Source organism: Podarcis cretensis, assembly GCF_951804945.1.
Source record: "Podarcis cretensis genome assembly, chromosome: 2".
NCBI classification, from domain to species: Eukaryota; Metazoa; Chordata; class Lepidosauria; order Squamata; family Lacertidae; genus Podarcis; species Podarcis cretensis.
This window is the reverse complement of record NC_137171.1, coordinates 97,898,147-97,924,848: the sequence shown is the minus strand read 5'-3', so window position 1 is coordinate 97,924,848 and position 26,702 is coordinate 97,898,147. Positions and strand designations below refer to the sequence as shown.

The following is a 26,702-nucleotide window of genomic DNA, read 5'->3' as shown; positions in this document are numbered from 1 at the left end:
CAAAAAAGTAGTGGACTCAAAGCAGCTAGCCAGTGCACAAACTGTTCTCCAAAACTCTGCCAATAATGGAGAATGTCTAACTATTTTTTTCTATATAAAGAAGTTCTTAGTTCAATGCTGTTCTTTTTTGTTTTGTGAAGAGGACAAAGCTCCACTTGGCACACAGAAGAAACCAAAACCTTTTACCCTCATTACTCGAACCATTTTTGAAGCTTGGGCTCTAGCTGTGAAAATCTAATTAATCAATTAACCAACTGCACCACTCAGCTGACCATATGTTAACTTAATTCCTTTAAAAAATATATTTCACATGAGCAGTTCTCTTTGCTCACCATTTATTATTGATTTATTTCAGTCTGCTGTCTGACCATCTCACAGCACCAAGAAAGGTAAGTGTTTTAAATGAATTGGAAAGCAATATTAGAAAAAGATGAAAAGGTAATACTGTATTTCATAGTAAAATATGAAATATAGTTTGCTAAAATGGCCTTTCACCTGATTAGTCACAGCTATTAATTGCCAAGTGGCATACACAACATGTTCAACAATCTACCAGTTCCACACAACTATGGAGAACAAGGTCCATCAATGGAAGAACAATAAATATCCTTATTCCTCAATATCATGGGACTCTTATTATCCGCACTAAGTCCCCAGCTATGGTGAGAGATTCACCAATCACTTATGGTAGAGAATCTAGGATACAAACTAAGAAGAGCCAAGTGGTTTGAACATGATGGCAACTTATTCTACATCTCTTTGTCATCTCAAGTTCCCTACTTTTGTATTATTTAAAGGAAAAACAACAATAAATACTGCCTTATGGGGTTTTGTGAGAAGCAATAGATAATCATTACCCACCCTACTAATGTTTTCACCAGTGTAAAGGATTCTCCATAGCAAACTTGACTGCAGTGCATTGAAATAATGTCCCCTGATAACACAGATGTGCCATGCATTGCATGAATCTTTGTATCAAAAAAATTCAAACAACCTTGGATCATCAGGTTAAAATTCTCCACACTGTCTCAAGCCTTACTTTTCACCAGCCTGAGTTCCCTAGAGTTCCCTGAGTTCCCTTTTCCCTAGACTGAAAATCTGCCTAACATGATGCCATTTATTTTAAAGGACAGAGCCTTTAGATGTACAGCAGGGAGAAATCAGCAGCTGATCATTTGCTATCACTATGCTGAGATAAATTTCCAACTTTTCTAAGTGTGTTCAAAGCCCTTTCACACTTTCACACCAATTGTGTCAAGGTAAACACCAGAACACACTGACAGCAACACTAGAAGCATCTCAGAAACAAAGTTCAGAAACAGCTGCAAAAGTTCCATTCCCCTCTTAGCTTTACCTCCCTATCTTAGAACAGAAAAGTGTTCACTACCTTATTAAACCTTTAAGCAACTGTCTGGGTGAACATAGCCATGGTTAGCAGCAAACAGGCTAAAGAAAATAAACACATATCAGCACAGAACTGTACAAGCAAACTTCTAGTTTTAGGGACATGAATAGGGTAAGAACAAGCCTATCACAGAGCGTCATTCACTCCAGAATTCAGTTGTTTTTTTAGCATGAATATATGAAAGATTGTTGTGCTTTTAAGATCTAAGCATTATAAAGAAACTATCCCTTTGAGTGCTGTTTTCTTTCGGCTGCTGTGGACATGTTTGTGATTTGAGAGTGCCCCACACACCAGTTACATTTTTTACTGCACATAGTAATTGGATATTTCATTCAAGTAGTTATTCTCAGGTATCTGTTACCTATATCAAATGAATGTCCCTTGAAATGACTGGCATGAGGTGGTTTTTTCTGTCATCCTGCTCCAGAACTCTAGTGAAGAAAAAGTCCGTAACTAAGTTATCTCTTGTTGTGCAAAGTGTTTCCATTCCAACATGCAAGTATTCCATAGGGTAATGGGGAAAGAACTATGTGATGTGCCATGCTACACACCACAGCAGCCATGTTGTGAAAATCTACGTATCTGAATAGCAATGGTATTTGTAAGCAAGTGGAACAAGCAAATACATCCATCAACAATTTTTATTCACAAGTAAAAGTATGCAGGGATATGAAATAAAGTAATATTTTCAGCAACACGTCAATGAAGCTATTGCTACCAGGGCTGAAAATCCTCCTTCCTATCTTAACCATTTTTATGGTAGATTCAAATACATGGATTTTTTCTTCTTCACAGCCGCTTTCAATTTCCCTGCATCTTTCGTTGCTGTACCTTATCAAGGAAGGGTGAAAGAGTATCCAATTTAATATCAGTTTGCAGGACTGGAGATTTCCTTCATATCTTATGCAGCAAGGAAAGCTTCAGGGGAAGGCTTAGGAGTAGGCATCAGGTTTTAAATACCTTGATTGGCTGGAACCTCAGATCCCATCAGGGTTGACTTAGTCCTTCATGTTTCTTTGGCAGATAAACTAACTTTTATCCAGTTTATTTTGCTGGGTACTTTTGAATGAACTCTTAAGAGCTGATGTCTTCCCTATTCTACGTGAGCTTCCTCTGAAAAACTCATTTGGCCTTGCACTGAGTCATGCAAGGTTCCCCATCTGTAAATGAAAATAATTATTGGTCTACGGCAGAGTGTGACAAATAGAAGTAAACTTCCATAGTGGAGTTGTGAAGTTTGGTTCTCCACATTTGATCTTTGCCAAGTTGTAAGTTAACAAAAAAGTTAAGTAATATCAGTCGCAACAAACCAATCATCTTCTATCCCGCTCTCCTTCCCTCTCCTAAACAACTGTCTTGTTTGGATGCTATATTTAGTAAATGCACACTCCGTGACTGTACTTTTAGTAGGATAGGACACATGCTTTTAGTGAATAAATAGTAGGAAGGAAGGAAAAGTGGAAATGTAGGATAAAAAGAGAAAAGGCTTAAATTCCCTAAGATAATCACAACATTTTCTAGAAATGTATTCCAGATAGTATCACAAGTTTATTTTTGTCTCTTAAAAAGGCCAGTTCTTTTCTCCTCTTCCATATCAGTTAACTGCATTATACAAGAACATATAGAGTTTTGGCTTTCTGTGCTGCCATCATTAACCACTTGATTACCGTGACCGCTCCTGCAATCTACATACCTCTATTTGTTACAGCCCTCTCTCAGAGTTGAGTGCCCCAAGCAAAGAGAAATACCTGGCCTAAACGTACAATATTTTCCCTAAAACAACGTCAATATATTTTGAAACTTTCCTCCACCATGGATCTATGGTTTCACAATTAAAGATTATTAAACCTTCATCTAGCATGTAGAAGACAGAGGTGAAGAACTGAGTGCAAAAAGTCAAAAGTAATCAGGAGGTTCCTTGTGCACCCTTGTGCAAATTAATTGAAGCAAAGCATGTTTTCTATCTTACTTGTAATCCTGTACTCAAAACAAACACGAAAAGTCAGTTGATCATTATGGTGTCGGAAGCCTGCAGCCAATAGAAGGAATGATGCGCTCGCCACAATATATTGAGGTTCTACGAAAGAGAGTTATTCCAGAGCTGGAAAAGAGATATCCTGACGGTACTGGGATACTGCAGCAAGACCTAGCCCCCTGTCACACATCAAAAGTGAAGAAATTCATGACAGAGCAGCAAATACAGGTACTTGATTGGCCAGGGAATTCCCCGGACGTAAATCCCATTGAGAATTTGTGGGCTATATGCAAAAGTTACCTCCATGCTGTAGACTGTACGACTATGGAGAAGCTCATTCAGGCGCTGATTCAAGTGTGGTATAGGGATCCAAAAATCAACAGTGACTGTTCGAAACAAGCAGACTCCACGCAAAACTGTGTTCAAATGCTGCTTAAAAATAGCGGAGGTCATATCCATTACTAATGTACGTATATGTGAGTTTTGTACATGTGTATGTGAGTTTTGTACAATAAACTACATTGTTTGTTTCAATTAATTTGCACAAGGTTGTAGACCAAAAGGCAGGACAGAAATGTTCAAAAACAGCAGCAAGCATATACAAGTTGCATTCATCACATGAACTGTAATAGAATTTGCAGTTATGTTGTCCAGCTGCACAAGTTTAATGTATGATCCCAGATGTGGGTTCACATAAAAAATACTGCATTCAAAACGGAAAGTGAAAAGTGGAGGGAAAGTAAAAGCATCATTTTGCCATCACTACCCCGCATCCTGCCCTTCATATTACAGGACAGAACAAGCTGGAACCTGCTCTGGATTAAACAGCCAATGCCACTGCTAGGACAAGACATTCCGAAAGGAATAGGCTTACATGTAAACTTTTACGTTTGCATAGCCCATAACTGGGAAGAGAGATAGATTCTAATAAACAGGCAAGCTGAGATACAGCACACTAAAATATGGCAAACAACAAATCTCTCTACCCAGATCATAAAAAGAATTTTTCTGCAGCATGCATAAGGATTCAAGATTCAACTGTGCATTTCTAATATTGTGCTTTGGTCTTGTGTTATAGCAGGCAAATTGTTTTGTCTTAATCTTTGTTCCAACAGGCCTTCCAAGTAATTATTGTTCTTTCTTTAAAAAGCACAGTCCCCTAATTTATTACAAGTCCAATATGACATTTGGACTTCACTGTCTCTCAAACAAGAGCATTATTTCTACCAACAGCTCAATGACAAGCAGCTCTTAACTTCCCAGACCTGCTTCAAAATGCTGTGGTTGGCTTGTTGAACAACTTTTATTCTGAGCTTTGCACATTCTGAGAGTCCACATTAAGTCCTACCCTACATGGGCTAAAATCATCTGGACAGCCAATGCTTGACGTTCCCTCAGTCAAGGAACTGAGGAATGAAGCGGAGAAGAGAACAGCCTTTACAGCAATGGCTCCAAGCCCATAGAATTGGTTGCCAGCTCAAGTTCCACCATGGCGCTTCTCTTTCATAAACAGTGCAATACTCCCCACGCCACCCCAACCAGAGAGACATACTTTATGAACAGGGAGCTTGTACTTCATAATAGTGCAGCCCTACTACTTCCGGCTTTCAATATGCTTTGATGACTGTTGGTTTTACTGTATTTTAACAATTGTCCTAATATTTTTTACTGCTTTAATGCACTTATAAGCCTCCTTATAAGAAAGATGGAGTGCTGAACATGGAGACAGGGAGCTTGAGGTAATTTTTATTTAGAAATCAATTAGACTCAGTATCATAGGTCTCACTTAACTAAAGTGTATAAAAGAAAACACTTCTCGAGAAGTGTGACCCAAGACATCTGATACCATGAACTCCATCATAAGAGCCTTAAAGTCCAGCAGGCAATTTAAAATTAGGTAGAAGTGAACACAAGTGAAGGGACACAAGTGAAAGCACTGTTAATTATTTGAAGTTAGGGCTGTTATTACCTGTGTCAAAGGAGTTTCCCCATCAGTACACATTATTTTAGGGGAAATTGAACTTGTTGAATTTCTGCTTGTAAGAAAACACTTCAAAGCACAGACAGAAATCGCAACTTTATTCACCACCCAACTGTTGCTGTTGGCACCGGTCTATCTCATGAGTGTCCCTAGGGGTGTGAAGTCAAACTGCAGTGTTAGCATCCCGGGGTGCAAGTCTGGGCAGTGTGTATGGAGGTCCTGGGCTGCCCAGACGACAAGACCCACGTCTCGACCTTGGTGGTGTGGTCCAAAGGAAAGCAGAGCAATACATTTGGCAGGAGCCTGGTTGCAGGAGTTGCCAGGAGGAGTAAAAGGCGCCCAAAGATGTCCTGCAAGGCAATGACTACAGGCAACCCCCAGTTTGCATCAGAGTTGCATTCCAGGTCATAGCACATGCTGACAGAGTGTGCATAAGCCCATGCTGCCCCATTACACCCTCTTCTGGGTTTGAAAAAGGCCTACTGGTGCATGATTGCACATTCTTTGAAAGCACACAGATATTGCTTGTATGCATCTTTCTTCGGGGTTTACTCCAGAAGCCTTTCTCACGAATGAGTATAGTTGCAAGGAGGTTTAGGATCAGAGCTTTCCTTCTCCTAGATGGGCTACCTTCCCAGGCTGACAAACCCCATCTGCCCTTCATTTCCCTCTACAGAATGTGTAGAAACCGTGTTCTTGACCATCGGACCCACTATGAGTCTTGTCCACTCAATCTGCCAGAGCCGGTCTTCACATACAAGTCCCTAACTAATTAAGGATTTGAGACCCATCGGCTACCCCCACCTCGTTTAGCCGGCCAGACAAAGCACCCAATAAGCATTTATGAAAATGAACTTAATACTGTGTTTCCCGTTCATCTCAGCCCTACTTTTTTCCAAAAGAAGAAAATGTTCAGTATGTTACAAGAACACAATCACATAAGACTTTATAAGGGCAAATCAAGTGCATTTAAAACAAAAACAAAAACAAAAACAGGTAACCTTGGTTTATGTTGCTTATAAGCATATTTACAAAACCTGATGTGATACGATACACAAAAAAATGTCCTATTCCTATGAAATTAATATTTAGCATATACTACGTTTTTCCACAGCAACTGGCTCTTATTCTGCAATAATATTACCCTAAACAGTTAACTGGACAAAGAATATTTATCACAAACAGAACATCACGACAGTGTTTGTATAAATATGCTTGTAGGATAAACAATTGGATGAAGTAGCTTGCCCTTCACTGCATCACCTATCTTAGTGGGTTTTATCACAAGCAATATTAGCTCTGAGGCAGGCATACCAACTTTATGCCAAGGGACAACACATAGAAGAACTGTGGGCATGATTCAGCCAAGGTTAAGCATTTGTAAGTTTCATTGATTTCAACTTTGTCTAGATTACAACCCAGGCAATAAGTGTGTAAGATAATATTAATTAGACTGATGCAACACTGTATACCAGCATCTGTATCGGCAGTGCTGGGTCATCTTGCAACACATAAATTCTGCTCTGAAAGGTATTAAGTCCCACAGGCTCCTACTGTGCTGAACCAGCTTACACGGGACATAATGACTTAAGACTCACTGCCCTTTGGGAATATCTCCTGTGATATTGTGGCCACTATCTCCCCTTCCACCCTTAATAGACTTTTCACAATCTCTGTATAATATCTAAAACTGGTAACAGCACAATGCTGTATATGCATACACATGCACATGTGTGCATATGCACCCATCGACATGTGCTCAATGCTGAAGCAATTTGGCCTATTAAGTTCCACTGGCATGCGCTAAGTGACGTCAAGGCAGCTTACAAAACTTGCTGCAGACTTGTCAAATCAGTGGGAGCAGGAAACAGACTGGTAAGAAAGCTTTACCATTAATAATCGTTGATATCAATACACATAGAAAGAAACCACATTAAGTGCAATGACGTTTACACAGTATTATATCCCCAATGAGCCTGTTGGGTCATTTTATGTAAAAGGTGCTACTACCACATCTGTTTTAATTTATTTGCAGAACAGTGCTTAAAGTGTCTTGAACACTGCAAAATTCAAAGACAATATCTGTTTATATATACTTTTGCATGCATTCAAGCATCAGATTAATACAAGCCTTGCTAGGAAAGATTCGCTTGTTCTATGAGGGGTCGGGGTAACTGATAGCTGCAATGGCAAATCACAGCCTGTGACCAACTGGATAAATCACTTCCACTTCAAACAGAAATGGAATAAAACACTCTGTGGTATACTCCACTCGTTATAGCCACATATCACAACTAATGCTAACTACCACACTAAATGTACAGAGAGCTACAAATACATACAAGGAGGCAAGTCCATCCACAAATATAAACTTTTTTCTTTCTCCAAAAAGAAGATCTGATGCACCTTAAAGAAAAAGCGGTGAGGGATGAATCAGGGGTGTGTGTGATATTTTAAATAACTGCCATCACTACTGCTATGCAGTTGTGCAGCAGAAATAGAAACTGACAACATATATAAAAATACTGTTGAGTTGTAGACCAGAAATTAGAGTCCAGTATAGGTTTATCATCTTAACTGGAGATCAGAAAACTGGCTCCTAAAGGGAAAGAAAGAACATCAATTCAATTTTTCTTAGAAAACCATTTCCTACCAACTTTGAAAACAAGAATGCCTACAGTGATCTGATTGGTTTCTTTGTGATTGTTTTGGCTCAGCTCCTTCATCCCTCCTCAGTTGGGAGGCTAAATGTTAGCCTAACCACTAGCTTCAGAGGGTTTTCTTCTTATTAACCTTCCACTTTGTGTTTCCAATTTTAGAAAGGAGTAAAACTATCTTTCAGCAAATTTCACCTTCTCTTATTTGCTTCTGAGGTGAGAATTCAAGTTTATTTTCACATGGACAGAGAAGAGCAGCTTCAAAACTGCAGTGTATACTTTATATGTTTGGTTTCAGCTTTTCAGGTAATGGACGTTTTGGACTTCCAGTGAGCTCCTGATTTAAGCTTGGAAGAGTTTTATTGGAAATACAGTTTTCTTGCAACCTCATGTTGTAATTAACATCCAAACCACATACTAAAGTGATTTATTAACTTGCAGAGATATAGCATATTTTTCTTCCAAAAACCCAGAAACTGAGAAAACTACTCATCCAACATTTTATTTCTGCAATCTGAATCTATCTAGGAAATACTACAAATCACTTATTCACTGGACAGATGGGCTGGGGGAGCAAATTCATCCCTGAAAAGCAAACCTGGAAGAGACATCTTCACTTGCAAGCTCTGCATTTTCATCATTGAGTTAGCTCCAGTCTTGTAGAACCAGCTTTAGAAGATGTATGGACAGTGTCATCATATAGCTTAGTCACTAGATGGCACTGTATTTAAGTTATATCTGGGTGGAGTCAGGAGTTTCCTGTTGCTGTTCTGTTCTTAGTTTTAGAGAGAAAATAAAGTTCTAGCTCCCTGACTACTGAGTCCTCTATGGCCAGGTATCTTCAACCTTTTCGGACTCAGTACCTACTTTTTAACACAAGCATGCATATGGGGACCCTTTTTTAATCTTTTACCAAATATCTGCATGGTGGTAGCGCTCCAGTTGCGACCCACCATGAATCAGGTTGTGACCACCGGTTGCTCTGAGCTTTCAGTGACACTATAAGACTGAGAAATTTCAGCTTGGCTTTTGTACTAAACAATATTTACTAAAACCATTACCAAAGTGCACCATGTAACTAAATCAAGCCCTTAAATGTTCTGTTTTGCAAATTTCATGGGCCGCTAGGGATAATTAAAAGGACAATTATACAAAGTTGATTCAGTTTGGAAAATCAAATGGTATTTTCTGCTTTATAGCACACGGTAATCTGGTTTCTCCCTTCCTCCTCCCTATTATTACTATCTTTTGTACTTTTATGGTCAAGCAGCACAAACAAACAACAGCTGCACTTTAAAAGGGAATCTGTTATTGCTTTTTTATTATTTGCTTTTGTTTTTGCTTCACCAGTAGCTATTCCTTCCGGTAGATCATACAGAGAAGCTAGTGTGGAGAGAGATTATTATTAAAAAGTAAGGGGATGACATAAAAGCTGCAGCTGCACAAAGTGGTGCTGCTTTGAGTGTTTACAGTGCCGGAATGCTGTTTAGTTTGTCATTGTGTCCAACCACTACTGTAAAGCTAGTAAAGTACATTATTGGTAGCAGCAGCTCATGAAAAATACAGCAGAGAAACTGCTAGTGGCAGAAGCATTTAACTTTCTTGTTAGCCGTCCTCCCCCATGTGGCACTTTAGCACCCGCAAGTTGTTTATTATGTTCCGTGCCAGGCAAAATTGATTAAATGGGGCTCTTAAGAATCAAAGCGTTATAAATTCATGGAAATACAGCAAGCAATAAATTCCATGGAATTAAAAGCTTACTAGTGCTATTAGCATTTCAGAGTGTTTGCATTGTTAATACCAATGTACAAAAAAAAGATACTCCTGTAATACAAATGCAAGCCAATGCAGCACATGCATAAGCAATAACATTTTTACAAAATGCAATCAAAATGCAGAGACTTTTTTCCTCCTCCTTCTGACCTGAAATGCTCATTAATGTTTTAAAGAAAAATCTAAAACAAAAGCAGTGATCTACAAGGAACACAATGATTTATGCCCAGTCATCATCTGGAATATCTTTTATGTTTGTTCGAAACAGAGGCAGTGTCCCAGATCACCCCTTTGCTTCAGCATGGGGCAGAGCACTAACTTCTGTTAACAAAGGGTGCAAAGGTATTTCACAGTTTTCTTTCTTTCTTAGCCCCCAATAGGCTGAATTTGGGTAATATTCATATCGAATTGGTACTCAAATAGTCACCATTTTAACAGGAGAATTTTTACCCCAGGTCATTCTGTCATCATTCCAGTCTAACTACTAAGACATCAGAAAACATACATATATCATCAGCATATTGCTACAGACAAAAAAAAATCATAGTTAATGGATATTATTCTATTAAAGAAAAATGAGCAAAATAGCACACTTTACAAATATAGTTGTAATGTAAATTTGCTACATTATGAAGGTCACTATGCCTTTTTCAAAGATAAAACTTTGCACTTCTAGAAAATCTTATTGAGGGTCAGAAACACTTTACAAAAAACACAGTGAGATTTAAAAGACTGATTTTTTAAGAGTTCAGAGTTCTGTTCATGGTGAGAATGGAGTAACAATTAGTAATACAACCACAACTTTACATGAAGCGGGGAAAACAGTCCATGCCCCCCTCATACCAGGTTTGTGGTTTTTTGAGGGGGGTGTACAGTGGTACCTCAGGTTACATACGCTTCAGGTTACAGACTCCGCTAACCCAGAAATAGTGCTTCAGGTTAAGAACTTTGCTTCAGGATGAGGACAGAAATTGTGCTCCGGCGGCGCGGCGACAGCAGGAGGCCCCATTAGCTAAAGTGGTGCTTCAGGTTAAGAACAGTTTCAGGTTAAGTACGGAACTCTGGAACGAATTAAGTACTTAACCTGAGGTACCACTGTATTAGGCAGTTTCCTCTGTTTAGCTCTCCTAGCTGGGATCTTATGCACACAAAACCACTAGGCTATAGCCCCACAAGGCTTCAGCTCCGAAATTGGAATTATTGAGATACAAAATTTCATGAAAGAAAGCAACAGTGGCTTGCACTCCCCCCATGCTTGTTTGACTCATTTAATGCAGTGGGAGGGGTTCTCCCCCCCCATCAGCAGACCACATTTCTGACCCACTTCAAATGAAGTACGGAAATGTGAGGAGAGGAAGTACAGCTGTTCTTTTCTGGTGTCTGCCTGCCTCTCAAAAAATGTGGCAAAGTCTTACAAATATTCAAATCAACATAGGAAGATATTAATCTTGTAGCCAATGCTCAGATTATGGAAGTACATTCAGGGTTAGTGGCAAAGTTCGTGGTGCTGTATGAGCAGTACAGAAGCAAACAGAAGCAGGAATAATCTAGTTTGATAATTTTCTCCATTTATTGTGTGTGTGTGTGCGCGCGCGCGCACATGCACACATGCGTGCATGCAAAACCTAGAGATACACTGTCCTTTTTAAGTGAGCATACCTTAGTAGCTGCTGCTGTATATACATACTAGTATAAAATAGAATGTATCCCATCCCCTTGTATATAATTAAACCTTCTTATTTCAAACAGGAGTGTATACACACACAAATTAAAAAAAAATCTACATGTGAAAAGGTTTTTGTGGCTCATGTGCAGAAAATGGTTTCCCAGTGATGTCTAAACAGAAGCAAGTTCAAATCTATTAGTGTCTGCGACACGCTGGCATCATGTCACCACTAATGCCTCGGACATGCTGGAATCATGTCGCCAGTAATGTATCTAGTTAGACTCTAAGGGAAACCTAATAGAAACCTAATAGAAAACTGTCTGATAAATTCATGAGTTCCAATAGAGAAGCCCTAGAATTTTATCCATTAGAGCTGGACAGTCCACGAGCACTGACCAGATGAGATTCCCCAGTACTTCCAATCTATATAGAAGAGATCAAAATCACTTAGTTTTATAAAAACAGAAGTCCAGCCCATAGAAGACTCACTCAAGAAATGTACAGCATTTCGGATAATCAGACACGCTGACACAGAACAACCAAGAATAAATTTGAGCTCATGGAATATTCCCTGCCACATGACACGGGCTTTCTCTTAATATATGCAATAGTCCCTCATCACAACTGCAGACAGCTAGAATGTGTGTATATGAGTATTCCAAATTTTCAGCCGAGAAATTTATTCACAACACATGACAACACAGAAACAAATGTACAGCAACATAGAATCAGAAATATTTTATCATCCACTGAAGCAGTTACAGTGGTACCTCGGGTTAAGAACTTAATTCGTTCTGGAGGTCCGTTCTTAACCTGAAACTGTTTTTAACCTGAGGTACCACTTTAGCAAATGGGGCCTCCCGCTGCCGCCACGTGATTTCTGTTCTCATCCTGAAGCAAAGTTCTTAACCCGAGGTACTATTTCTGGGTTAGTGGAGTCTGTAACCTGAATAATAATAATAATAATAATAATAATAATAATAATAATAATTTATTATTTGTACCCCGCCCATCTGGCTGGGTTTCCCCAGCCACATTGGGTGGCTTCCACAGAAACAAAAAATACACTAAAATATCACACATTAAAAACTTCCCTGAAGCGCCTGTAACCTGAGGTACCACTATACAGAGTTCTTGTGGATGCCAGGAGGCTAGTTTCCCCAAGAAAAGGGTAATTCTCCCAAGATTTCAACAACTTTTCTTGTTCTGAAATCATTCCAAAAAGTGTTTTAAAATCCTGAGGCTATTACACAATAGGCTGTGGATCTGTCTCCCTCTCTGTCACCAACCCAGTTTGGATATCAACACCGAACCATAGTTTAGCAACATTTAAAGGAATGTGCTCAAACCTGAGGCCCATGCATACCAACCTTGCTTCCCCTCCTCTGACAAGCTGCAAGATTAAAAGCATCCAATTCCTGTTTTAAACAAATTCCAGTTGGGGTATTACATCCAAAAAGTGACAAACCATGGTTAGTTTAAACTACAGTTTGTTGATATTGGCATGTTTCAGCAAACCATAGTTTAGACCAGGTTTCTTCAACCTGGTGCCTTTCATATGTTGCTGGGCTACAACTCCCATTATCCTTGATCACTGACTACAAATGGGAGTTGTCTCCAGCAACATCTGGAAGGCACCAGGGTGGAAAAGCCCGGGTTGAACTAACTAGAATTCTGAGTTTGAATAAAACAGTAAACTCTGGTTAGTTTTAAGAGTTTATGCTTCTGATTTCCTCCTCATGGCTGTATCAGAGGACGGGAAAGCATATGAGCCTGAGGCTCAAGCAAACTAATTCACATGGTGTTAAACTATTGTTTAGCGTTATATCTGAACCAACTGGTTTAAAAGGGTGTTCAAAACTGGTTTAAAAATTAAGTAATTTGTCCAAAGTCCCTGTGTAGCTACCAGCTCTCCCACTCTCTTCTATAATCGATATTAAATTATGCATAATTGTTCTATTAACTCTTTAAGGCCAGAGATAGATCAGAAGCAGCCCATATGTAGGGCAGATTCAGTTTACAATTCAGGTGTCCATGCAGAACCACTGGTCACCCCAGACAAGGGAGTGAGCGTCAGATTTAAAGGTTACGACAAGGGAGTCATTAGTTCCTAGAAACAAAGATAGTTCATACAAAATCAAACAAACAAAAATGCCTCTAGGGTGATTCATATCAGGAAACTCACTAGAATAATAAAGTAATTTTGCAGATCTTGTAACAATTATCTAAAAGTGAAAAAAGCAAAGTGACATATAGTGAGTAACAGAGCAGGAGAGCAAATATTTTAAAAGGAAAAAATGAGGATTTTTTTTTTAATATCACAGTAGTCTTGAAAAGGACCTAAGGCTATTTCATATGTAACATTTTTTCCTACATGGGTGTAGGAAAATGCATGCACATTCTCATACAAAATGTATTTATTCTGCCACTCTACTTGTGTAGGAGCTGGTATACACTGAAGCTTTCAAACATGGGCATGTGTGCAGAACTTCCATATTGAAGGTTTACACAGGTGTACGCTCCCACGATGGGAAAAAATATATGGGAACAAACTCTCAACCACTTTAATAATATGTTTCAACTTGTGTTTCAAGATATGGCCACCCCAGAGCAGAAGACACAATGATCATCATAAAATATACTATCAGATGTGACTCACTCAAATAAAGCGCTTCCACGCAGAAACCAAAAGAGCTTAAAAACCAGTCACTTAAAATTTAGACATGGGACTAGAGCATCAGTGGCTTATGAGTGATCTATAGAACAAGACTGAAAAAGAAAGGGAAATGTTTTGAATCATACAGCTGAGCCAAAAATAGGGTTGCCATATTTCAAAAAGTAAAAATTCCTGACACCCACAAAGTTGTACAGCTTTTTTTTGCTTTTTTTGTTTTGCTTTGCCATACACCTGTGTTTTCCAAGACATTTTACCATTTCGGCACAATTCCCCCAACACCATTTTTTGCACCCGAAAACCAGAACATGTCAGGAATTTTCCTGACGTATGGCCTAGCCAAGAATGATGTGGCAGGAGGACTGAGGCAGTAGCTGAACATCCCAGGACCAACTGCAAACCACTCAAAGCACAGATGCTAAAACTGTCCTCTCTCATTAAAAAATAGCTAAAAAGTGTCTACTGACATGGCAGCACCTCTATGAGAAGAATGTGTCCAATGAAGAACAATCCAATACATATGTCACTTAACATGTTTGGTTGCAGTACATCGGAACGGATTATTGTATTTGTTTCATCAGATAACTGGAATACCTTCTGGTTACGTAGTGGGTATCAGCAATGGAGCAATATTATTAATTTTTCCTTCTTTCAAAGTATCACTAGTTATGCTTTTCATTGGATATACATTCACTTCAGCTTTAATATCACAACCCCATTATGCCTTAAGTATCACAGGAGGCCTTATAGAGGTAGTCAAACAAGATGGTTGCACTCAAGTAATAGGGAGCATAAAACTTGGAGAGTAGGACTCGAACCAATGGCTTCAAGTTACAGTGGTGCCCCGCAACACGAATGCCTCGCAAGACGGAAAACCTGCTAGACGAAAGGGTTTTCCGTTTTGGAGGCGCTTCGCAAAACAAATTTCCCTATGGGCTTGCTTCGCAAGACGAAAATGTCTTGCGAGTTCCTGCGGGGGTTTTTCCCTTCCCCCCCCTTTTCCTAAGCTCTAAACCGCTTATCAGCTAATCCGCTAAAAGCCGCTAAACCACTAATAGCGCTAATCCGCTGTCAATGGGCTTGCTTCGCAAGACGAAAAAACCGCTATACGAAGAGCCTCACGGAACGGATTAATTTCGTCTTGCGAGGCACCACTGTACAAGAAAGGAGATTCCAACTAAACATTCAGAAAAACTTTCTGACAGTAAGAATAGACTCCCACGAGAGGTGGTGGACTCTCCCTCCTTGGAGGTTTTTAAGCAGAGGTTGGATGGCCATCTCTCATGGATGCTTTAGCTGAGATTTCTGCATTGCAGGGGGTTGGAATAGATGACCCTTGGGGTCCCTTCCAACTCTGAGATTCTATGATTCTATGAAATCAACTGTCAAGACATGAGTGCAGAACAAGCAATCACACCAGATGGTATACCAACAGCCAGTCACTTCTTTTCTGTGGTGCACTTAAGCACTGATCATCAGAGAACTTTTTGTACCTTCTACCACAAAGCTGATAATACAAAAGCAATTATACAAAATTGATTTAGGTAGCCCCACAACCTCCCAACCATGCACCTGGCAGCCAGTAGCAACAGGGCTTCAGAAGTGAAACAATTTTTATCTGTTCAACTAATAGATGATTAAGTAAAAGACCTCAAGCACATATGGTTGCTTCACTGGGAATTTAGAGAATTTCCATTACAGGTACTAAGGGCGTGGCAGTCTCTCTTGCTTGTACCAGATAACCAAAATCCCTCATTTTAGGGAGCAATTATTACAGCCTGCCACCAAAAGTAGCTAAATGGTGAGTTCAGGTTACATTAATTTCATGGCCCCAGTAAAGGACAAATCTTAATTCATTTGTTTTGACATCTCACCCAAATTAGATGTCTGCCATCCCTGGTGATAGATCCTTAAGCGTACTATTACATAAGACACACTGAAAACCCAAATTGTTGATTCTCTTTCAGGAATACTAAGGAAATGCTAGAAAGCAAGTGTTAATTAGCAGGAATTCATACGCTACATACTAAATAATTGTGCAATCGTAAAACTCCCAGGTGCCTCAGCAATGGAATCCAGTACAGTATAAAATTGTTAGAATAAACAACTAGGGAACACAGGATGTCAGCTGCGAAACATGTTAGCTATACCTAAAAGGTTAATCAATCTGGCAACCTCACTTTTATTTGATGGAAAGCAGACCTGTGCTGGTTTTAGCCTGTAAGGATATACCAGCACCTAATGCTTTTCCGTCCACTGTGCCTTTCAGTTCCTTTGTTTTGGGCAGGCAGTACACTGAAATGTTCAAGTAGTAGGATTGCTGTAAACTTTTTTTGTATTCCCTGTATACAAGAGAAGGGAAGAAAAACAGAACTAAAAAAGGTGCTAAGGATAGCCAGGCACTGACAGCCACAACTGGCCAATGCTGTATCATTCCCATGTATTTTTGCATATCCACTAGAAATACACAGGAGTGAATAGATAAACTGCCTTTTAGTTGAATGTTACTGTAACATATTTTATGTATCTGATGTGTCTCCCTCCTTCATATGTGTAGGAGGGTACATAACACCAGATTGACTCATATCAAAAGTACCCAGCTCCCAAATCAGTTGACTTCATTTTTTCTAGAATAATAATAATAATAATAATAATAATAATAATAATAATAATAATTCTATTTATATACTGCCATTTATCCAAAGATCCCAGAGTGGTGTACAACATTAAGGACATACTTTACACAGCATAATAATAAAAACATACTATAGGGCATACTAATAGACAGCATAACAACAACAACAACAACAACAACAACAACAACAACAACAACAACAGTACCCCCACATTTAATAAGCCATAGATTATTTAATGGCTGAAGGCCTTTTGGCAATTCAAGTGTCATCCAAATAGGATACTACATAACATAGTACACCACTTTCTGTCCTCTCCTTACTTATAAGCCTGTAACATGGTACAGTCAGTTCCCTAGCGACTGACATCTGCACTAGTACCTCAGTCCCAATTGTAGCTGCTACACCATGGTTGAAACAACATCCATATCACAGGATCGGAAAAAGAGGCCTGCGTTACACTACCTACCCAAGCCTATGAATTCCTAGGTCAGCATATTTATCAGTTTGAAATGATTTATCTTGCATCCTATACATTCTACAGATACTTAGGTTCATTAATGTCAACAGGTCTACTCTGAGTAGGACTAGCACTGGATATGACCTTCTGGCACCAGACAGACAAAGTTAAATGTATCTACAGGCCTCATCCCACTTGTGCACAATGAGTATGTGCATACCATTTTCAGCACCAAAACAGGGCGAGGCAGAGACGGAATGGGGTGGAACAGGGCTGGGGTGGAACAGAACGGATGGGACTTAACGCATCTTGCTGATGCATGTGGCACTCAATAATGGAACCCCCACATAAGTGAGAATTCCCCTGTAGTTCAAAGGAAGAACAATTCAGCCTCAGAACTGACCCTCATTCTGGATTATCCATAAAACCTTCCCCATTTTGAACAGACCAGCTTCAGGTTCCTCAAATGCATCAATGATCATAATTTTCCTCTGGATTATCCACACCAGAGATTATACAGAATGTGCATTTTGGATCAGAAGAAAATAATGCATCCCGTGTTTTTCCAAGGTTTAATCAGCTTTTCATGTACACCATGGTGATGATCAATCATCTTTTAGAATGTTGCTAACAGCTTTGATCTTCTGAGACAATTCGAAACAACACTGAGCCTGTCAGTGTACAGATTTTAGTTTGACATAGCATCTGAAAAATTGCAGGAGGCCTAAGGATCAAAGTAGGCATATGCCAACCACCAAGCTATTGTGCTTGTTGTGTTGCACAGTTAATAATAAAGATATTAACTGGGGTGATGGCTCACCATAAAGAGTATAGTACTCATACCAACTGATGTTTAAGTTTTGTTTATGTTCTATTCAAACATCTAACATCAATTAACTACAGGAAAGACTGTACCATGGCAGAAAGCAAATTCTTTACTTCCTTTAATTGAGCTTTAAGGGTAGCCATTTCTGCCACAATACTTAAGTCCCTAGCTTCAATACAGGAGTGGTACCTTCCTATCACTACTTGCGACCTTGCTTCCTGCTCAGAAGGATACAACAAACTACCAAAGGCCAAGCAAAATATAGTTCCCCATTCAGATCCTGCCATTTCATCGATAACAAAAGGAGCTCATGTCATGAATGAACAAGCTCAGTGATTGGAGGCCAAATTACAACCCCAACTATGCAATGCAAAAGCCATCTACAAGTACATCACTAAAGCAGTAAGAAGCCAGTTGGCCATCATATGGTTTCTAAGCCTGGAAGGCAGAGGTCTCCTACACTGGAAGATGATACACATGCCAAACCTTTTCTTCCTATGGAAACTCTTATTCATAATAATAATAAATATTCAAGACCAGAAACTAGTTTGGTGGACCATGTTCTCTACATATGTTGTAGAAGGATAATCACACACCAACACACCCTCATCAAACATGACTCAAAGAGTAACTTTTACAGTTGAGAAAATATTATCTGAAGAACAGGAGAAAAGTCTAAAATTATAGCCCTTGTGTTCCCATGCCACCACACCTGAGCCAATATAATATACACAGACATATTCTGTATTTAATGTTCAGAAAGGTTAAGGAAGGCATGAAAAAATTAAATGGGCCAAAAGTAAACAAAAGAAACATGCTCTCCTGAGATGATTAACTAGAGCAGATAATAGCCTATAGAGAACTTCTCTGGCAAATCTTTGAAGTCTTTGATACAGCAGTCTAGTGGCTCATATTAATGAGATTTGTTCAAATAGTTTTTAAATTAATCCAAAATGTCCTAATCTAATTTATAAATCTTCCTGACCCAATTGCTTTATAAAAAGTCACAGTTTCTTCCATCTATTCTCCACAGTAGTCTTCCAGTTCAGTGATATAAATTGTTTTACATTTTCTGTCTCTTGTGATAAGAACATACACAGGCCTTTTGGCAGAAAGAGGACAACTGTCCACCCACAGTGTACAGCTGTAACGCCATTTATGTCTTTACCCATGGGGGTGGGAACCCAATTAATAATTTCCTATTGTCTTTTAAACAAGGATCTCAAAACAATCTGGAATAGTTACTTTTACAACACCCTAGTGATGCAACAGGAGCTTAACAATGCCCATTTTAAAGAGAGCTGTGCGACTCTACAAAGCTGGCAAATAACATCAACAAGGTCACAGAGCACGAAAAGTATCACTATTCAGCATAGCATGAAGGAACTCCAAATCTAATCTTCCTCAGGTAACACTTTGTTATATCTGATAGAGCCAAACTATACCATGTTGATTCCAACACACATCGTGTTTCATTCAGTTAATGGGTAGGATTTGCAGATTTCAAGGCATACTGCCAAGGTGCTTACGTGAGTTTCATTTGCTTTCACTTTAATTTCTTTGCTTGACTATGTGTTTTAAAACAATGTATCTTTCCATAAATCACAAAACTGTTCCTGACCCAAGACAGAAAGCAAGATATGACAACCAGGTGAGAGAGGCTTAGTTTACTGCGAGTGACAACAATTGCAGTGGCAGACTCCTGAATTTTGCCTCAAATTTAGTTCCATACAAGTCTCTAAACTGTGTTGGTCCAAGATTCTGTGATGTCTGAAAATATGAAATAGTCAACTGTACTGACCCAAAGCTGCTATGAAATGTCTGGACATTTTCTGAAAACCTACCTTTGCACAAAAAACAGTTTGTCTACCCCTCAACAGATTCATAACAACTGAGATTCTTCTTTGCTATTTATTTTTAGCCTTCTGTTCGTGAGAACATGCTAGAAAGTGTGTGTTCCTGTTGCAAATGACACAAACAAGTCCTTGGCAATTGGTTCTATTTCTCCCCGCCCCCCCGCCATTATTTTTTATTTCTGTTTTTATAATGTATTTTGTAGTTTTATCGTTTATTTTTATGCTGTGAACCATCCTGAGATCTACCGATGAACGGCTGTATACAATTTTTAAAACTAAAACTAAAATAAGCAAACTCGGCCCCCCAGATGTTTTGGGACTACAATTCCCATCATCCCTGACCACTGGTCGTGTTAGCTAGGGATGATGGGAGTTGTAGTCACAAAACATCTGGAGGGCCGAGTTTGCCTATGCCTGCATTAGTGTGCCGGCTGCAGTGTGTAGGTGTCTTGCGTGAACGCTCCCTGCACTCCTCTTGGGGCTGAAAAGTGATTAGTTTAACCTCTGGTTTGTTAGTAAAACTGAAATATTGTGTTGTGAAATGATACATGCCTAAAAAGTGAGTTACCAACATAAAAAGTTTGGAAAACTCTGATGTAGCGTTCTCGTTGCTTTGCCTCAAAAAAGGTATTGCCAAGCTAGAGAAGGTTCTGAAAAGGTCAACAAAAATTCCCAAAGGGATAGAGAAACTCCACTAGGAGGAAAATTGCAACGTTTGGGACTTTGTAGGTTAGAGAACAGGTGAGTTAAGAGGTGATACGATATAGAAGTTTGTGAAATTATGCATGGGATGCAGAAAGCGGCCAGAAAAGTTTCTCTCTCTTTTGTAACACTAGAAATCCACAGATATGCAACGAAGCTGAATGACTGAGGATTCAGAACAGACAAAAAAATGTCCTTCTTCACACAGCACACATTTAAACAATGGAATTTGCTCTCACAAGAGGCACTGCTGTTGCACTCAGGTCCTGCTTGTAGATTTTCCATGGGATTCTGGTCGGCCAATGTGAGAGCAGGATACTGGACTTGATCGGCCAATGGCCCCATACATCAGTACTGTTCTTCTGTTGGATACCTTTTGTTATCAATAATGTATAACTTTACTTACATGTTTTTATAGAATTTCCTCCTCTGTTTTCAGTATACAAATAACCAGTAACGTTCAAATGAATTTGTTTGGTTAAATTAAAATGGCTTTTATGTATTTAAACAAATGTATGCGGCTAAGAAGCTAACATCATTATTAAGCATGTTCTTCTGTGTATGTCTTTATCTAGAAATCCGATATTTTAATTTAGAGTCTTATTTTGAAGGAAGGTGGTTTTGGATACAGCAACTTAATTATACGTTATGATTTACAGTGCAAATTCAAGGAAAATGCATAGATCTGAAATTTATGGGCACGATCCAGTAAACATTAAATTGTTTGAAAAATATCAGTAGAAGTATTAAGCATATGCTTAGCTCTCTCCAAATGAAATCAGTAAAACTCAAAAGTGTATAATTCTGTCTACATTTGTTTGTTGTTGTTTAGTCATGTCCGACTCTTCGTGACCCCATGGACCAGAGCACGCCAGGCACTCCTGTCTTCCACTGCCTCCCGCAATTTGGTCAAACTCATGTTTGTAGCTTCGAGAACACTGTCCAACCATCTCGTCTTCTGTCATCCCCTTCTCCTTGTGCCCTCAATCTTTCCCAACATCAGGGTCTTTTCCAGGGAGTCTTCTCTTCTCATGAAGTGGCCAAAGTATCTGCTCCAACTACTGTACAATTGAGCTCATTTCACACGCTAGCAAGGTTATGCTTAAAAGTCTACAAGGCAGGCTTAAGAAGTATGTGGACTGAGAACTCCCAGAAGTGCAAATAGATTTCGAAGGGGCAGAGGAACCAGAGACCAAATTGCAAACATGCGCTGGATTATGGAGAAAGCTAGAGAGTTCCAGAAAAACATCTACTTCTGTCTACATAGTGCCACATATATTTGACCATAACTTAAGTTTCTGCTTAACATTGTCATTGTTGAGTAAATTGAATTGTATGGTAGCACCTTATGCTGCAGTTTCTGCCCTGTGCTACGAGTGGGATAAAATATATCAAATAAACAGAGATTTCCAACCCCCTTGAAACAATCTTCAAAATTTATAGAAAGATTGAAAGAAAAATGTTGTTTCAGTAATATTCCCTTCTTTTTATATAGGTTTAAGGACTACAAAAATATCCCTGTAGGATTTAAAAGCAGAACCTTGCTGTTGCAACGGAACAGTTTGATCACTAATACACAAAACAGGATTCACCTGAAATTAAGCAATCAAAGCAATTGAGCTTGATCTCAATCAACCAAACCCTTAACCTTTCTTATTTCCATGGCACTACTCCAATTAGCGCTCCATCACCATTTCCATTATAGACACCCACTCCTATGGGTTTTATTGTCTTGATGATTTCCATTCTCAACAGGATGAAAGTGGGCCTGTAAGTTTCCAGCCAAAATGCAAATTACTGTATAGCACATACGCCTGTTTTGTTCATTTCCTACCAAAAAGGAGAAGGGGCAATGTTCTGTATGAAATCATGATGGAAAATAGTACTGACCGGAGTACAGGTAAGCAGGAAAAACATGTGTCTGTGGTAGCTAACCAGCCAGTATATGTGGTATACTGAGTACCTTCTCCCAGTTAATAGCTTCAGTACCTGCTCTCTTATATAAGGCAAGTCAACATGGCAAATTCTCCTGCACTCAAGTTTGTTGCCATAGTGCAAAACCGAGAGTGTGAGAACCAGCCATCTCAAGAAAACATCACTCCTTATCTTTTGCGGCTGCCTGTGTACATCTCATTATTATCTGCACATGCCAGTTATGTACCTGAGTTTATGTGTTCATGCACACTTTTAGCACAGTTCCTGACTATGCAAAGGAAATCCTTGCGTGTTAGGAATAGAGTCTGCCGCCATGACCTATCTTCCTACATTCACAGTATAGGGTGGTGTCACAAAGCTTGCTTGTATTTCAGGCCTCAGCTGAAGGCATACCATTGCCATGACTTTGCCTAAAACAAATTCTTCTTGACACTGTCTCTGTTTTTTTCGTATCAGGAGAAATACTAATTCCACACCCCTGTATGCCTAGGTCCTGCTTTGGAAGCGACCGCAGCTGTCTCTTCCTTCAGTCTTACTTCTCTGTATATTACTCTGCGGACCTTCGCTCAATATGGAAGGGGACACTACCATAGTTGTACAAAATTGATAAATAAATAAAAAACTGAAATGATCCCATAATCGAAAAATGCAATGTATGATAGAAAATGTTGAAACCTTGTGACTTATGGCCCAATAAAGTAATTTCCACCCACTCGGAATGACTGTAAAAGCTATATTTTCACTTTACAATTACAGCTAAATTTGAATATTTCCATAGATGAAGCTGTTGTTATTAACAGTTAACATTGCATAATAGTCAGTTGTAACTCCTGATGTCCTGATGAACTGTTTAATAATTATTACAGTGGTACCTTGGTTTAAGAACAGCCCTGTTTACGAACTATTCGGTTTAAGAACTCCGCAAACTGGAAGTAGTGTCCCAATTTGCGAACTTTACCTCAGTCTAAGAACGGAATCTGAATGGTGGAAGGGCACTGGTGGTGGAAGGCCTCATTAGGCAAAGTGTGCCTCGGTTTAAGAACGGTTTCAGTTTAAGAACGGACTTCCGGAACGGATTAAGTTCATAACCATAGGTACCACTGTACTCAGATTTTTCAAGAATAATTAAAATAAACTGTAAATAAAATAATTGTCCTGCATGTAAACACATAATGAGACTAAGAGTCCAAAGACTAACAGTTACTGACTTTATATAATGGAGCATTCACTACTTACAGCTACACAACTGATGCTTGTTGCTATGGCACTTAACTATAAATTTCTGAGAGAAAGTGAATATAAAACAGCCAGATGAACACCAGCCAGATAACATAGATACATCTCCAAATACTGGCAGATATTACTGCCTGTCTTAATTGTAATTTGCCCCTATAAGGATAGAGGGGACTGACTCATTTCAAGTCAGAAACAATGAAGGGCAGCTAATACACTGAATTATTATTAGTTTTTTTTAAAAAAAAACTTTTATGGTATTAAGTCTCATTGAAATCAATGCAAATGTTCAGATGTAAAACATAAGTTAGAGTACTTGAGAGTTGAGATGAGCCACATGCTTGCCAACTGCAACTTCCCTCTTCCTTTTCCTGCACAGCCAGGTGGAGCTGTTCAGAAGCTTCTATTCATTTTTGATGAACCATTGTTTCAAGGTTTGCAAGTTTCAAAGAGACCATAATTAATAACCCTAGTTTTTCAACTCAGACAAAAAGGCAAATTGGGGTGAAGCAAAAACTCTGAACACTCAGCTGCATGGGAGGAGGATGAGGGCTGATCATAAAACCTCACGGCTAATGAGTCTGAACTGTATAAGCATTTTTTATACCGGTTACACCAGGGGGTCAGCAACATTTTTTGAGGCCAGTCCGGTCCACTCCCCGGCAGACCTCTCGGTGGGCCGGACTGTGCGCACCTGCACATGTGCTCAAGCTATTTCCAGCGCACTTCTGGGATGGAGGAGCGCCCATGTGCGTATGCACATGCTATTTCCGGCGCTCTTCCGACCCAGAAGTCGGTCTTCACGGCGAGAGAAAAAAATGGCGCCGTGAAAAAAAGAGCATGGAATCCCCACGCCGATCCACGGAACGGCCGTGGGCCAGTTCCAGGAAACTCATAGGCCAGAACCAGCCCATGGGCCTTAGGTTGCCAACCTCTGGGTTACACTGAAACACATTCTAGCTTGTACTGATAAAGCTACCCAAAGCATACCCCAAATCTGCTATATCCACCAGCTGCAAAATAACTTTAGGATAGGAAATACAAAGCTAGCAAAGAAGCTTGAAATATGCTATTTGTTAAATACAACATAAATCTGATGCTGCAATTCATTTATGAGAAAAATGCCTTGAGAAAAATGCTGCAGTCCTAAATACATTTTTTTTCTAGGTAGGAACTTCCATTGAGCACAGTACTTCTGAGTAAACATGCATAGGATTTCACTCTCCAAGAACTATGATTTAGTCACAGCTCCCAGAATAATCCACTACTTTTGTTTACAGTTCTGATACTTCCAGACTTATGTTCTCACTGGGTTCCAACAGGATTCTGAGGCGCTTCACAGTGCCATGTGACACATTCACAGGAAAACAGGCATTTGCTTCACTCCGCATGGAAATCAAGCGCAAACATGTAATTTATTTACCTTTTATGTGGCTTCGGCCAAGCAATCTTCAGCTACAGCCAACCAAAAAAGGTCAATCTTCTTACCCTGGAAACAAAATAGATACAACAGTATGACTGACCAGGGCTAGTGACAATATGAGAGATATTTTCACAGAGATATTATCAAGGGCAACTGTAAATAAAACAACAAATGAATCCAATTGCATTTAATGGTGAATGACTTTCAGAGCAAGGTAATAAAAACAATCAAGTCACAGGACAGTTAGTTATCAGTAGCAGCCATTGTGAAGCTCAGTTCAAACAAACAAAACATAATCTTTGGGGGCAAAGAAAAACTCTACAGATGAAACTGACTTTGTTCTCTCTAGCACAAACTTTCGCAATCTTGATGTTTATCCATTTATTCTCACTTTAAATAATATATTACTCTGAAGCCTTTGTTCTCAGAGATCGGGTAGGTTTCAGTGCAACATATACATGTGGCTATGTATTGATTTAATTCTTTTTAAGGCTTACTTTTGTTACCACAGTCCTTATTGCTCTTGTTGTTAACCCCAAAAGATATACTTCTAGATAAGCTGCCTTGAGTATATCAACAGAACTGATTTCGTCATTCAGACATTTCCCCTACAAAATAAATACACATCACTGTTTTTAGGCAATTCCGTTGTAAGTCAAGCAGAACACACCAAGTATACCAAGGATTACTTGGTGCCATTAAAAAGTGGAAAAGTACACAGTTATGTGATCTAAAGGGAGGGTGTGCTTTTTTTATCACGTAAACATCACAGTATTCTCTTTCATGCAAAACGGTATGTAATCCTTTAAGAAACAAAACTTATCTTCCATTTTCTGGTCATATAATCAGTGTATAGAAGAAGTGGGGAAAATTTAATTTGCATCAAGTTAATAGATCGAACTACAAATAGCACTTAAATTTAATTCAACATCACATTACTAAACACGTTGGTAGGTAGTTTATGTGCTAATAGCAAATTGTTCCAAATTTAACTAAACACTGATCATTTGAAGAACAGTACAGTCATTTGTGGACAACCCACGAAGCTTTTTCCAGGTACAATCCACTGAATGTTACAGGTGCTTAATGTCTCCTGAAATCAATTGGGTGCTTTCTGTGTATTTCAACGGAATTTAAGAAAATCTTAATACAAACCAATCTACATGTCTGAAAAGCAAGTGCTACATTACTCCTGAAACTATACTCTTCAGCTTTAGAAGGCTAGTTTGTTGTGAGGTATTCTGAAACAACCTTCTCCCTAACACTGTAGCCTTTTTCGTAAATTGGCCTTTGGACATTAAGGGTCGTTTAAACAAGTAATCTGTCACCTGTATTAGAAAATTATAAACTCTAAATTGTTCCTTTTTTTGTAACATGCAGATCAGTTATTTTTTCAATCTTCCAAGTAATCAAATCTTCCTATGCATTTTTGATCTATTAACTTTTTATTCATCAATTAGTGCCAACTTTGGTTGTTTGTATTGTTGTATGTTATGCTTATGT

The 26,702-nt window shown here is 39.1% G+C and overlaps 1 protein-coding gene across 15 annotated transcripts in view; it reads right to left on the bottom strand.

Moving 5' to 3' along the window:
* Window positions 1-26,702, bottom strand: part of FOXP1 (forkhead box P1) — a 549,153-nt gene that overhangs the window by 279,100 nt on the left and 243,351 nt on the right. For all 15 annotated transcript variants that reach the window (XR_013834841.1, XM_079961999.1, XM_079962007.1 and 12 more), the window contains one exon: window positions 25,200-25,265. The gene's annotated coding sequence lies outside the window, so the exon portion shown is untranslated. The remainder of the gene's footprint in view (window positions 1-25,199; window positions 25,266-26,702) is intronic.